This window comes from Oncorhynchus mykiss, chromosome 28, assembly GCF_013265735.2.
Source record: "Oncorhynchus mykiss isolate Arlee chromosome 28, USDA_OmykA_1.1, whole genome shotgun sequence".
Lineage (NCBI taxonomy): Eukaryota > Metazoa > Chordata > Actinopteri > Salmoniformes > Salmonidae > Oncorhynchus > Oncorhynchus mykiss.
This window is the reverse complement of record NC_048592.1, coordinates 36,677,605-36,691,174: the sequence shown is the minus strand read 5'-3', so window position 1 is coordinate 36,691,174 and position 13,570 is coordinate 36,677,605. Positions and strand designations below refer to the sequence as shown.

The window sequence follows — 13,570 nt, the reverse complement described above, 5'->3', positions numbered from 1 at the left end:
TAATTATACACTTCTCCGTAATTATCAGTATTTACAAATTACCTTCAAATCATCATCCAACCATCTCCCAGTGAGGGCTTTCAAACCACACTAGAAATTCAGGACAGAGGTCATTCAAACCTTTCAAATGAATGTTTCTTTTTTTTAAATATATTTATTTTACCTTTATTTAACAAGGCAAGTCAGTTAAGAACAAAATCTCATTTACAATGACGGCCTACCAAAAGACAAAAGGCCTCCTGCGGGGACGGGGGCCTGGGATTAAAAAATTTAAATAAAGACAATATAAATATAGGACAAAACATACATCACAACAAGAGACAACACTACATAAATATAGACCTAAGACAACAACATAGAAAGGCAGCAACACATGACCACACAAATTATAGTAGTAACACAACATGGTATCAGCACAAAACATGGTGAAAACATTATTGGGCACAGACAACAGCACAAAGGGCAAGAAGGTAAAGACAACAATACATCACACAAAGCAGCCACAACTGTCAGTAAGAGTGTCCATGATTGAGTCTCTGAATGAAGATATTGAGATAAAACTGTCCAGTTTGAGTGTTTGTTGCAGCTCGTTCCAGTCGCTAGCTGCAGCGAACTGAAAAGAGGAGCGACCCAGGGATGTGTATGCTTTGGGGACCTTTAACAGAATGTGACTGGCAGAAAGGATGTTGTATGTAGAGGATGAGGGCTGCAGTAGATATCTCAGATATGGGGGGTGAGGCCTAAGAGCATTTTATAAATAAGCATCAACCAGTGGCTATAGAGTGCAGTGATGTGTCCTATATGGAACATTGGTGGCAATTCTGATGGCCGAATGGTAAAGAACATCTAGCTGCTCAAGAGCACCCTTACCTGCCGATCTATAATGTATGTCTCCGTAATCTAGCATGGGTCGGATGGTCATCTGAATCAGGGTTAGTTTGGCAGCTGGGGTGAAAGAGGAGTGATTTACGATGGAGGAAACCAAGTCTAGATTTAACTTTAGCCTGCAGGTTTGATGTGTGCTGAGAGAAGGACAGTGAACCATCTAGCCATAATCCCAAATACTTGCATGAGGTGACAACCTCAAGCTCTAAACCCTCAGAGGTAGTAATAACACCTGTGGGAGGAGGGGCATTCTTCTTACCAAACCACATGGTCTTTGTTTTGGAGGTGTTCAGAACAAGGTTAAGGGTAGAGAAAGCTTGTTGGACACTAAGAAAGCTTTGTTGTAGAGCATAACTTCTTTGGGATCGGTGTCCCTTCCACTGGACAGTTGAGCTAACGTAGGCTAATGTGATTAGCATGAGGTTGTAAGTAACAAGAACATTTCCCAGTACATAGACATATCTGATATTGGCAGAATGGCAAAATTATTTTTTATCTAACTGCACTGTCCAATTTACATTAGCTATTAAAGAGAAAGAATACCATGCTATTGTTTGAGGAGAGTGCACAATTTTGAACAGGAAAAGTTATTAATAAACAAATTAGGCACATTTGGGCAGTCTTGATACAACATTTGAACAGAAATTAAATGGTTCATTGGATCAGTCTGAAACTTTGCAAATACACTGCTGCCATCTACTGGCCAAAATCTAAATTGCACCTGGGCTGGAATAATATATTATGGCCTTTCTCTTGCATTTCAAAGATGATGGTAAAAAAAAATACAAAAGAACGGTTGGTAAAGGTTGCAGGACTTTCTCTATTAGACAAATTATTTTAAAACAGTCAAACATTTCATACCTGAATACACTTACATTAAGTTTCTTCAGTACATTTCTTATCAACATAATTCACGTGTTTAATTAAAACTCAGAAAATAAAGACCTCCTGAAAATTCCATGTATGTGCCCCTTTAAAATACCTCACTAGTCTACATCTCTGTTTCCTTAAACTCAGAAATCCCTCTACTATACTCTTCCTCTGTCTTTCCGTCTAACATTACTATACCAGGTGAATTTATTTTCTTCATTATAGTCAAAACAAACAACTTCTGTTCACAGGAAGGCCACTTTAATTACTATGTTCTCTCTTTCCCATATGATGCCTTGTGACCCTGCACTACCAAATAGTTTACTAATGTGGTGATGTTTGGCATACGAGTGAATTTGTCTTTTTACGCCCCCCAAAAATTCACTCCATCTTGTATCAACACAGAACCCTCAAATGTACATCTTTAGCGATTTGTTTAAATGTGGCGTGATACAAAGTTTGACTATTTGTAAACATAATTCGTGCTCTCGCCCATATATACTGCCAATTTTAATATATTACCTAATATCAACTGTCCTTGATTCTGACAAAGATTATTCAACCCCAAAATCTGCTAAGGGGCATCGTTGATCCAAGCTTTCTGATTCATAACGCATAATACTTTTCTTGGCTCGCACAGGCAGTCAAGCATTCAAGCTAACTGGCTAAAGTTGGCTTGCTAACTGGCTAACGCTACTTCCAGACACAAGAGACACGAGAACGCATCTTTACTCTCCATTCTACTCATCCAGCAGAGCTGGTTAGAATTTTTATCATGTTATTCAAAGTGCTGGTGACTAACTGCTGCTGGCAATAATTTATATTATAATATTTTCCCTAACGTTTACTGACACCGGCCATATTCAATGGGTTGAGCATTGGTAAATTCATCAGTCACAACACTGGAGTTCATTTGCAAAGCTTAAACCACTTGGCCATCGCAGCAGTAGGAATCTAAGGAAAGTGATGAGGAGAAAGCAGAAGTGGGCTATACGCTTCGAGCAAGGTAAGAACATGGGTGGGGAGACCCCAGTGAAATTCAGGTCCAACGTCTAAAGAATCGGCCATTGCAGTTGTTGAAACAAGTAAAGGGATTGGGGATTTGGAAACAGACATCATTGGTGTAAAATGGTAAACTTGATGGCACGACATATTGATCTTATTGCGCCAAATCACGTATTAGCCACTCGGCCATCACAACTTTCTCAATTAGCTCACACAAAGACAAAAGTATTCTGAGCACTTGAATCACTGGACAAGTCCATGTCTTAAAGAGATTATCTATATCAAGTCACCAAGGATATGTTCAAAATACTGTTTTGTCATAGCACTGCGAGCAGATTTCAACCCTGCGCAGGAAGACAACATTGGATTTCAAGTCCACTCTGCCATCAAAACTTACTCTGTTACCTTGCAGTCCTTAACAGCTCGACTATCTCACAACCAACAGGATCTGTTCTGAAGAGCCTATTTGAACTCCTTTTTGTCTTGGAAGATATATTCTGAGCACCTGAATCAAAGGACAAGTCCACGGATTAAGGACATTATCCATATCAACTCCCAAATGACATGTTGCAAATAAAGACTTGTTTGTCAAAGCGCCGTGAGCAGGGTTCGAAAATGCGCGGGGAGACCCCATTGGATTTCGAATCCAACGCCTTAACCTCTCGGCCATCACAGCTTCTCCTGTTGGCTACTCTGCCTTAACCAGCCCGCTATCTCGTTCTGATATGTAAAAAAAGAAATGGTTTGTCATAGCGCTGTGAGCAGGGTTCGAACCTGCGCGGGGAGACCCCATTGGATTTCAAGTCCAACGCCTTAACCACTCGGCCATCACAGCTTGCTATGTTAACTACCAGGCCTTAACCAGTCGTTTATCTCATTCTGTCAATTTTACTTCTGTAAAGACGAGACTGTCTACTGAAGAGCCTATTTGAACTGTTATTCAAGGAATACATATTCTGAGCACTTGAATCAAAGGACAAGTCTATGCATTAAGCACTTCATCAATATCAAGTCACCAATGCTATTTTACAAATAAAGACTGGTTTGTCAATGCGATGCAAGCAGTTCTAAAAACTGTACAGGGAGACAACACTGGAGTTCATTTGCAAAGCTTAAACCACTTGGCCATCGCAGCAGTAGGAATCTAAGGAAAGTGATGAGGAGAAAGCAGAAGTGGGCTATACGCTTCGAGCAAGGTAAGAACATGGGTGGGGAGACCCCAGTGAAATTCAGGTCCAACGTCTAAAGAATCGGCCATTGCAGCTGTTGGAACAGTTATAGGGATTGGGGATTTGGAAACAGACATCATTGGTGTAAAATGGTAAACTTGATGGCACGACATATTGATCTTATTGCGCCAAATCACGTATTAACCACTCGGCCATCACAACTTTCTCAATTAGCTCACACAAAGACAAAGACAAAAAGTATTCCGAGCACTTGAATCACTGGACAAGTCCATGTCTTAGATTCCTATCAAGTCATATGTTCAAAATACTGGTTTGTCATAGCGAGCAGATTTCAACCCTGCGCAGGAAGACAACATTGGATTTCAAGTCCACTCCGCCATCAAAACTTACTCTGTTATCTTGCAGTCCTTAACAGCTCGACTATCTCACAACCAACAGGATCTGTTCTGAAGAGCCTATTCATTTTTGTCTTGGAAGATATATTCTGAGCACCTGAATGAAAGGACAAGTCCACGGATTAAGGACATTATCCATATCAACTCCCAAATGACATGTTGCAAATGAAGACTTGTTTGTCAAAGCGCTGTGAGCAGGGTTCGAACCTGCGCGGGGAGACCCCATTGGATTTCGAATCCAACGCCTTAACCTCTCGGCCATCACAGCTTCTCCTGTTGGCTACTCTGCCTTAACCAGCCCGCTATCTCGTTCTGTCCATTTTACCTCTAAAATGACCATATTATCGCTATTGAAGAGCCTACTTTAAATGTTTGTCATGGAAGATAAATTCTGAGCACTTGAATCAAAGGACATGTCCAAGCATTATCCATATCAAGTCCCCAATGATCAGTAACAAATAAAGACTGGATTGTTCAAAACTGCACTGGGCGAACCCAATGGATTTCGAGGTCAACGATTTAACCAGTCTGCAATCACAGCTTGCTGAGTTAGCTCACACAAGGACAAAAGTATCCAAATGCCTAGTTGAAATATTTTTCAAGTCAAATAAGCTATTTTCTGAGCACTTCAATCGTTAGACGAGCCCATAAAGTAAGGACAATTTAAATTCAGAGGAGACAGATCCAATTACTAAAGGTCTACTTTATCATCACCCTGTAAAAACTGTACAGGGAGAACATATTGGATTTTGATTCCAATGCTTAAACCACTTGGCCATCGCAGCAGTAGGAATCTAAGGAAAGTGATGAGGAGAAAGCAGAAGTGGGCTATACGCTTCGAGCAAGGTGAGAACATGGGTGGGGAGACCCCATTGAAATTCAGGTCCAACGTCTAAAGAACTCGGCCATTGCAGCTATTGGAATGCAAGTAAAGGGATTGAGATTTGGAAACAGACATCATTGGTGCAAAATGGTCAACTTGATGGCACGACATATTGATCTAGTAACCTCGGTCCTTTCCAAAGCTGTGAAGGTTGGAAGTTTAATGTGCAAGTCAAAAAACTATGTGCAGAGAAAGTACAAGTGGACTATTCACTGAGAATAAGATTTTAAAAAGAGCAGGGAGACGCAATTGGGTTTCAAGTTTGAAGACTTAACCACTTGGCTCTCAGATTTTCCATCGCAAATCTAACACAAACAACAGTATCTGTACTGAAGAGCCTATTTGAACTGTTTGTCAAGGCAGATATATTCTGAGCACTTGAATCAAAGTCGTTTATCTCATTCTGTCAATTTTACTTCTGTAAAGACGAGACTGTCTACTGAAGAGCCTATTTGAACTGTTATTCAAGGAATACATATTCTGAGCACTTGAATCAAAGGACAAGTCTATGCATTAAGCATTTCATCAATATCAAGTCACCAATGCTATTTTACAAATAAAGACTGGTTTGTCAATGCGATGCAAGCAGTTTTAAAAACTGTACAGGGAGACAACACTGGAGTTCATTTGCAAAGCTTAAACCACTTGGCCATCGCAGCAATAGGAATCTAAGGAAAGTGAAAGCAGAAGTGGGCTATACGCTTCGAGCAAGGTAAGAACATGGGTGGGGAGACCCCAGTGAAATTCAGGTCCAACGTCTTGAATCAAAGGACAAGTCTATGCATTAAGCACTTCATCAATATCAAGTCACCAATGCTATTTTACACTTGAATCAAAAGACAAGTCAAAGGACAACTCCCAAATGACATGTTGCAAATAAAGACTTGTTTGTCAAAGCGCTGTGAGCAGGGTTCGAACCTGCGCGGGGAGACCCCATTGGATTTCAAATCCAACGCCTTAACCTCTCGGCCATCACAGCTTCTCCTGTTGGCTACTCTGCCTTAACCAGCCCGCTATCTCGTTCTGTCCATTTTACCTCTAAAATATTATCGCTATTGAAGAGCCTACTTTAAATGTTTGTCATGGAAGATAAATTCTGAGCACTTCAATCAAAGGACATGTCCAAGCATTATCCATATCAAGTCCCCAATGATCAGTAACAAATAAAGACTGGATTGTTCAAAACTGCACTGGGCGAACCCAATGGATTTCGAGGTCAACGATTTAACCAGTCTGCAATCACAGCTTGCTGAGTTAGCTCACACAAGGACAAAAGTATCCAAATGCCTAGTTGAAATATTTTTCAAGTCAAATAAGCTATTTTCTGAGCACTTCAATCGTTAGACGAGCCCATAAAGTAAGGACAATTTAAATTCAGAGGAGACAGATCCAATTACTAAAGGTCTACTTTATCATCACCCTGTAAAAACTGTACAGGGAGAACATATTGGATTTTGATTCCAATGCTTAAACCACTTGGCCATCGCAGCAGTAGGAATCTAAGGAAAGTGATGAGGAGAAAGCAGAAGTGGGCTATACGCTTCGAGCAAGGTGAGAACATGGGTGGGGAGACCCCATTGAAATTCAGGTCCAACGTCTAAAGAACTCGGCCATTGCAGCTATTGGAATGCAAGTAAAGGGATTGAGATTTGGAAACAGACATCATTGGTGCAAAATGGTCAACTTGATGGCACGACATATTGATCTAGTAACCTCGGTCCTTTCCAAAGCTGTGAAGGTTGGAAGTTTAATGTGCAAGTCAAAAAACTATGTGCAGAGAAAGTACAAGTGGACTATTCACTGAGAATAAGATTTTAAAAAGAGCAGGGAGACGCAATTGGGTTTCAAGTTTGAAGACTTAACCACTTGGCTCTCAGATTTTCCATCGCAAATCTAACACAAACAACAGTATCTGTACTGAAGAGCCTATTTGAACTGTTTGTCAAGGCAGATATATTCTGAGCACTTGAATCAAAGTCGTTTATCTCATTCTGTCAATTTTACTTCTGTAAAGACGAGACTGTCTACTGAAGAGCCTATTTGAACTGTTATTCAAGGAATACATATTCTGAGCACTTGAATCAAAGGACAAGTCTATGCATTAAGCATTTCATCAATATCAAGTCACCAATGCTATTTTACAAATAAAGACTGGTTTGTCAATGCGATGCAAGCAGTTTTAAAAACTGTACAGGGAGACAACACTGGAGTTCATTTGCAAAGCTTAAACCACTTGGCCATCGCAGCAATAGGAATCTAAGGAAAGTGAAAGCAGAAGTGGGCTATACGCTTCGAGCAAGGTAAGAACATGGGTGGGGAGACCCCAGTGAAATTCAGGTCCAACGTCTTGAATCAAAGGACAAGTCTATGCATTAAGCACTTCATCAATATCAAGTCACCAATGCTATTTTACACTTGAATCAAAGGACAAGTCAAAGGACAACTCCCAAATGACATGTTGCAAATAAAGACTTGTTTGTCAAAGCGCTGTGAGCAGGGTTCGAACCTGCGCGGGGAGACCCCATTGGATTTCAAATCCAACGCCTTAACCTCTCGGCCATCACAGCTTCTCCTGTTGGCTACTCTGCCTTAACCAGCCCGCTATCTCGTTCTGTCCATTTTACCTCTAAAATATTATCGCTATTGAAGAGCCTACTTTAAATGTTTGTCATGGAAGATAAATTCTGAGCACTTCAATCAAAGGACATGTCCAAGCATTATCCATATCAAGTCCCCAATGATCAGTAACAAATAAAGACTGGATTGTTCAAAACTGCACTGGGCGAACCCAATGGATTTCGAGGTCAACGATTTAACCAGTCTGCAATCACAGCTTGCTGAGTTAGCTCACACAAGGACAAAAGTATCCAAATGCCTAGTTGAAATATTTTTCAAGTCAAATAAGCTATTTTCTGAGCACTTCAATCGTTAGACGAGCCCATAAAGTAAGGACAATTTAAATTCAGAGGAGACAGATCCAATTACTAAAGGTCTACTTTATCATCACCCTGTAAAAACTGTACAGGGAGAACATATTGGATTTTGATTCCAATGCTTAAACCACTTGGCCATCGCAGCAGTAGGAATCTAAGGAAAGTGATGAGGAGAAAGCAGAAGTGGGCTATACGCTTCGAGCAAGGTGAGAACATGGGTGGGGAGACCCCATTGAAATTCAGGTCCAACGTCTAAAGAACTCGGCCATTGCAGCTATTGGAATGCAAGTAAAGGGATTGAGATTTGGAAACAGACATCATTGGTGCAAAATGGTCAACTTGATGGCACGACATATTGATCTAGTAACCTCGGTCCTTTCCAAAGCTGTGAAGGTTGGAAGTTTAATGTGCAAGTCAAAAAACTATGTGCAGAGAAAGTACAAGTGGACTATTCACTGAGAATAAGATTTTAAAAAGAGCAGGGAGACGCAATTGGGTTTCAAATCGGAAGACTTAACCACTTGGCTCTCAGATTTTCCATCGCAAATCTAACACAAACAACAGTATCTGTACTGAAGAGCCTATTTGAACTGTTTGTCAAGGCAGATATATTCTGAGCACTTGAATCAAAGTCGTTTATCTCATTCTGTCAATTTTACTTCTGTAAAGACGAGACTGTCTACTGAAGAGCCTATTTGAACTGTTATTCAAGGAATACATATTCTGAGCACTTGAATCAAAGGACAAGTCTATGCATTAAGCATTTCATCAATATCAAGTCACCAATGCTATTTTACAAATAAAGACTGGTTTGTCAATGCGATGCAAGCAGTTTTAAAAACTGTACAGGGAGACAACACTGGAGTTCATTTGCAAAGCTTAAACCACTTGGCCATCGCAGCAATAGGAATCTAAGGAAAGTGAAAGCAGAAGTGGGCTATACGCTTCGAGCAAGGTAAGAACATGGGTGGGGAGACCCCAGTGAAATTCAGGTCCAACGTCTTGAATCAAAGGACAAGTCTATGCATTAAGCACTTCATCAATATCAAGTCACCAATGCTATTTTACACTTGAATCAAAGGACAAGTCAAAGGACAACTCCCAAATGACATGTTGCAAATAAAGACTTGTTTGTCAAAGCGCTGTGAGCAGGGTTCGAACCTGCGCAGGGAGACCCCATTGGATTTCAAATCCAACGCCTTAACCTCTCGGCCATCACAGCTTCTCCTGTTGGCTACTCTGCCTTAACCAGCCCGCTATCTCGTTCTGTCCATTTTACCTCTAAAATGACCATATTATCGCTATTGAAGAGCCTACTTTAAATGTTTGTCATGGAAGATAAATTCTGAGCACTTGAATCAAAGGACATGTCCAAGCATTATCCATATCAAGTCCCCAATGATCAGTAACAAATAAAGACTGGATTGTTCAAAACTGCACTGGGCGAACCCAATGCATTTCGAGGTCAACGATTTAACCAGTCTGCAATCACAGCTTGCTGAGTTAGCTCACACAAGGACAAAAGTATCCAAATGCCTAGTTGAAATATTTTTCAAGTCAAATAAGCTATTTTCTGAGCACTTCAATCGTTAGACGAGCCCATAAAGTAAGGACAATTTAAATTCAGAGGAGACAGATCCAATTACTAAAGGTCTACTTTATCATCACCCTGTAAAAACTGTACAGGGAGAACATATTGGATTTTGATTCCAATGCTTAAACCACTTGGCCATCGCAGCAGTAGGAATCTAAGGAAAGTGATGAGGAGAAAGCAGAAGTGGGCTATACGCTTCGAGCAAGGTGAGAACATGGGTGGGGAGACCCCATTGAAATTCAGGTCCAACGTCTAAAGAACTCGGCCATTGCAGCTATTGGAATGCAAGTAAAGGGATTGAGATTTGGAAACAGACATCATTGGTGCAAAATGGTCAACTTGATGGCACGACATATTGATCTAGTAACCTCGGTCCTTTCCAAAGCTGTGAAGGTTGGAAGTTTAATGTGCAAGTCAAAAAACTATGTGCAGAGAAAGTACAAGTGGACTATTCACTGAGAATAAGATTTTAAAAAGAGCAGGGAGACGCAATTGGGTTTCAAGTTTGAAGACTTAACCACTTGGCTCTCAGATTTTCCATCGCAAATCTAACACAAACAACAGTATCTGTACTGAAGAGCCTATTTGAACTGTTTGTCAAGGCAGATATATTCTGAGCACTTGAATCAAAGGACAAGTCCATGCATTAAGCACATTATCCATATCAAGTCACCAAGGATATGTAAAAAAAAGAAATGGTTTGTCATAGCGCTGTGAGCAGGGTTCGAACCTGCGCGGGGAGACCCCATTGGATTTCAAGTCCAACGCCTTAACCACTCGGCCATCACAGCTTGTTATGTTAACTACCAGTCGTTTATCTCATTCTGTCAATTTTACTTCTGTAAAGACGAGACTGTCTACTGAAGAGCCTGTTTGAACTGTTATTCAAGGAATACATATTCTGAGCACTTGAATCAAAGGATAAGTCTATGCATTAAGCACTTCATCAATATCAAGTCACCAATGCTATTTTACAAATAAAGACTGGTTTGTCAATGCGATGCAAGCAGTTCTAAAAACTGTACAGGGAGACAACACTGGAGTTCATTTGCAAAGCTTAAACCACTTGGCCATCGCAGCAGTAGGAATCTAAGGAAAGTGATGAGGAGAAAGCAGAAGTGGGCTATACGCTTCGAGCAAGGTAAGAACATGGGTGGGGAGACCCCAGTGAAATTCAGGTCCAACGTCTAAAGAATCGGCCATTGCAGCTGTTGGAACAGTTATAGGGATTGGGGATTTGGAAACAGACATCATTGGTGTAAAATGGTAAACTTGATGGCACGACATATTGATCTTATTGCGCCAAATCACGTATTAACCACTCGGCCATCACAACTTTCTCAATTAGCTCACACAAAGACAAAGACAAAAAGTATTCCGAGCACTTGAATCACTGGACAAGTCCATGTCTTAGATTCCTATCAAGTCATATGTTCAAAATACTGGTTTGTCATAGCGAGCAGATTTCAACCCTGCGCAGGAAGACAACATTGGATTTCAAGTCCACTCTGCCATCAAAACTTACTCTGTTATCTTGCAGTCCTTAACAGCTCGACTATCTCACAACCAACAGGATCTGTTCTGAAGAGCCTATTCATTTTTGTCATGGAAGATATATTCTGAGCACCTGAATCAAAGGACAAGTCCACGGATTAAGGACATTATCCATATCAACTCCCAAATAACATGTTGCAAATAAAGACTTGTTTGTCAAAGCGCTGTGAGCAGGGTTCGAACCTGCGCGGGGAGACCCCATTGGATTTCGAATCCAACGCCTTAACCTCTCGGCCATCACAGCTTCTCCTGTTGGCTACTCTGCCTTAACCAGCCCGCTATCTCGTTCTGTCCATTTTACCTCTAAAATGACCATATTATCGCTATTGAAGAGCCTACTTTAAATGTTTGTCATGGAAGATAAATTCTGAGCACTTGAATCAAAGGACATGTCCAAGCATTATCCATATCAAGTCCCCAATGATCAGTAACAAATAAAGACTGGATTGTTCAAAACTGCACTGGGCGAACCCAATGGATTTCGAGGTCAACGATTTAACCAGTCTGCAATCACAGCTTGCTGAGTTAGCTCACACAAGGACAAAAGTATCCAAATGCCTAGTTGAAATATTTTTCAAGTCAAATAAGCTATTTTCTGAGCACTTCAATCGTTAGACGAGCCCATAAAGTAAGGACAATTTAAATTCAGAGGAGACAGATCCAATTACTAAAGGTCTACTTTATCATCACCCTGTAAAAACTGTACAGGGAGAACATATTGGATTTTGATTCCAATGCTTAAACCACTTGGCCATCGCAGCAGTAGGAATCTAAGGAAAGTGATGAGGAGAAAGCAGAAGTGGGCTATACGCTTCGAGCAAGGTGAGAACATGGGTGGGGAGACCCCATTGAAATTCAGGTCCAACGTCTAAAGAACTCGGCCATTGCAGCTATTGGAATGCAAGTAAAGGGATTGAGATTTGGAAACAGACATCATTGGTGCAAAATGGTCAACTTGATGGCACGACATATTGATCTAGTAACCTCGGTCCTTTCCAAAGCTGTGAAGGTTGGAAGTTTAATGTGCAAGTCAAAAAACTATGTGCAGAGAAAGTACAAGTGGACTATTCACTGAGAATAAGATTTTAAAAAGAGCAGGGAGACGCAATTGGGTTTCAAATCGGAAGACTTAACCACTTGGCTCTCAGATTTTCCATCGCAAATCTAACACAAACAACAGTATCTGTACTGAAGAGCCTATTTGAACTGTTTGTCAAGGCAGATATATTCTGAGCACTTGAATCAAAGTCGTTTATCTCATTCTGTCAATTTTACTTCTGTAAAGACGAGACTGTCTACTGAAGAGCCTATTTGAACTGTTATTCAAGGAATACATATTCTGAGCACTTGAATCAAAGGACAAGTCTATGCATTAAGCATTTCATCAATATCAAGTCACCAATGCTATTTTACAAATAAAGACTGGTTTGTCAATGCGATGCAAGCAGTTTTAAAAACTGTACAGGGAGACAACACTGGAGTTCATTTGCAAAGCTTAAACCACTTGGCCATCGCAGCAATAGGAATCTAAGGAAAGTGAAAGCAGAAGTGGGCTATACGCTTCGAGCAAGGTAAGAACATGGGTGGGGAGACCCCAGTGAAATTCAGGTCCAACGTCTTGAATCAAAGGACAAGTCTATGCATTAAGCACTTCATCAATATCAAGTCACCAATGCTATTTTACACTTGAATCAAAGGACAACTCCCAAATGACATGTTGCAAATAAAGACTTGTTTGTCAAAGCGCTGTGAGCAGGGTTCGAACCTGCGCGGGGAGACCCCATTGGATTTCAAATCCAACGCCTTAACCTCTCGGCCATCACAGCTTCTCCTGTTGGCTACTCTGCCTTAACCAGCCCGCTATCTCGTTCTGTCCATTTTACCTCTAAAATATTATCGCTATTGAAGAGCCTACTTTAAATGTTTGTCATGGAAGATAAATTCTGAGCACTTCAATCAAAGGACATGTCCAAGCATTATCCATATCAAGTCCCCAATGATCAGTAACAAATAAAGACTGGATTGTTCAAAACTGCACTGGGCGAACCCAATGGATTTCGAGGTCAACGATTTAACCAGTCTGCAATCACAGCTTGCTGAGTTAGCTCACACAAGGACAAAAGTATCCAAATGCCTAGTTGAAATATTTTTCAAGTCAAATAAGCTATTTTCTGAGCACTTCAATCGTTAGACGAGCCCATAAAGTAAGGACAATTTAAATTCAGAGGAGACAGATCCAATTACTAAAGGTCTACTTTATC

General features: G+C 40.7%; 9 non-coding genes across 9 annotated transcripts; all 9 read right to left on the bottom strand.

The window, feature by feature from the left end:
• Positions 1-3,354: 3,354 nt before the first annotated feature.
• trnas-cga lies at positions 3,355-3,436 on the bottom strand. Its single transcript has one exon. It is a non-coding gene; the product is annotated as a tRNA-Ser (tRNA).
• Positions 3,437-3,513: 77 nt separating this feature from the next.
• Positions 3,514-3,595, bottom strand: trnas-uga. Its single transcript has one exon. It is a non-coding gene; the product is annotated as a tRNA-Ser (tRNA).
• Positions 3,596-4,531: 936 nt separating this feature from the next.
• Positions 4,532-4,613, bottom strand: trnas-cga. Its single transcript has one exon. It is a non-coding gene; the product is annotated as a tRNA-Ser (tRNA).
• Positions 4,614-6,125: 1,512 nt separating this feature from the next.
• Positions 6,126-6,207, bottom strand: trnas-cga. Its single transcript has one exon. It is a non-coding gene; the product is annotated as a tRNA-Ser (tRNA).
• A 1,506-nt stretch (positions 6,208-7,713) lies between these two features.
• Positions 7,714-7,795, bottom strand: trnas-cga. Its single transcript has one exon. It is a non-coding gene; the product is annotated as a tRNA-Ser (tRNA).
• A 1,506-nt stretch (positions 7,796-9,301) lies between these two features.
• Positions 9,302-9,383, bottom strand: trnas-uga. Its single transcript has one exon. It is a non-coding gene; the product is annotated as a tRNA-Ser (tRNA).
• A 1,081-nt stretch (positions 9,384-10,464) lies between these two features.
• Positions 10,465-10,546, bottom strand: trnas-uga. The gene has a single exon. It is a non-coding gene; the product is annotated as a tRNA-Ser (tRNA).
• Positions 10,547-11,471: 925 nt separating this feature from the next.
• trnas-cga lies at positions 11,472-11,553 on the bottom strand. Its single transcript has one exon. It is a non-coding gene; the product is annotated as a tRNA-Ser (tRNA).
• A 1,500-nt stretch (positions 11,554-13,053) lies between these two features.
• Positions 13,054-13,135, bottom strand: trnas-uga. The gene has a single exon. It is a non-coding gene; the product is annotated as a tRNA-Ser (tRNA).
• Positions 13,136-13,570: the final 435 nt, after the last annotated feature.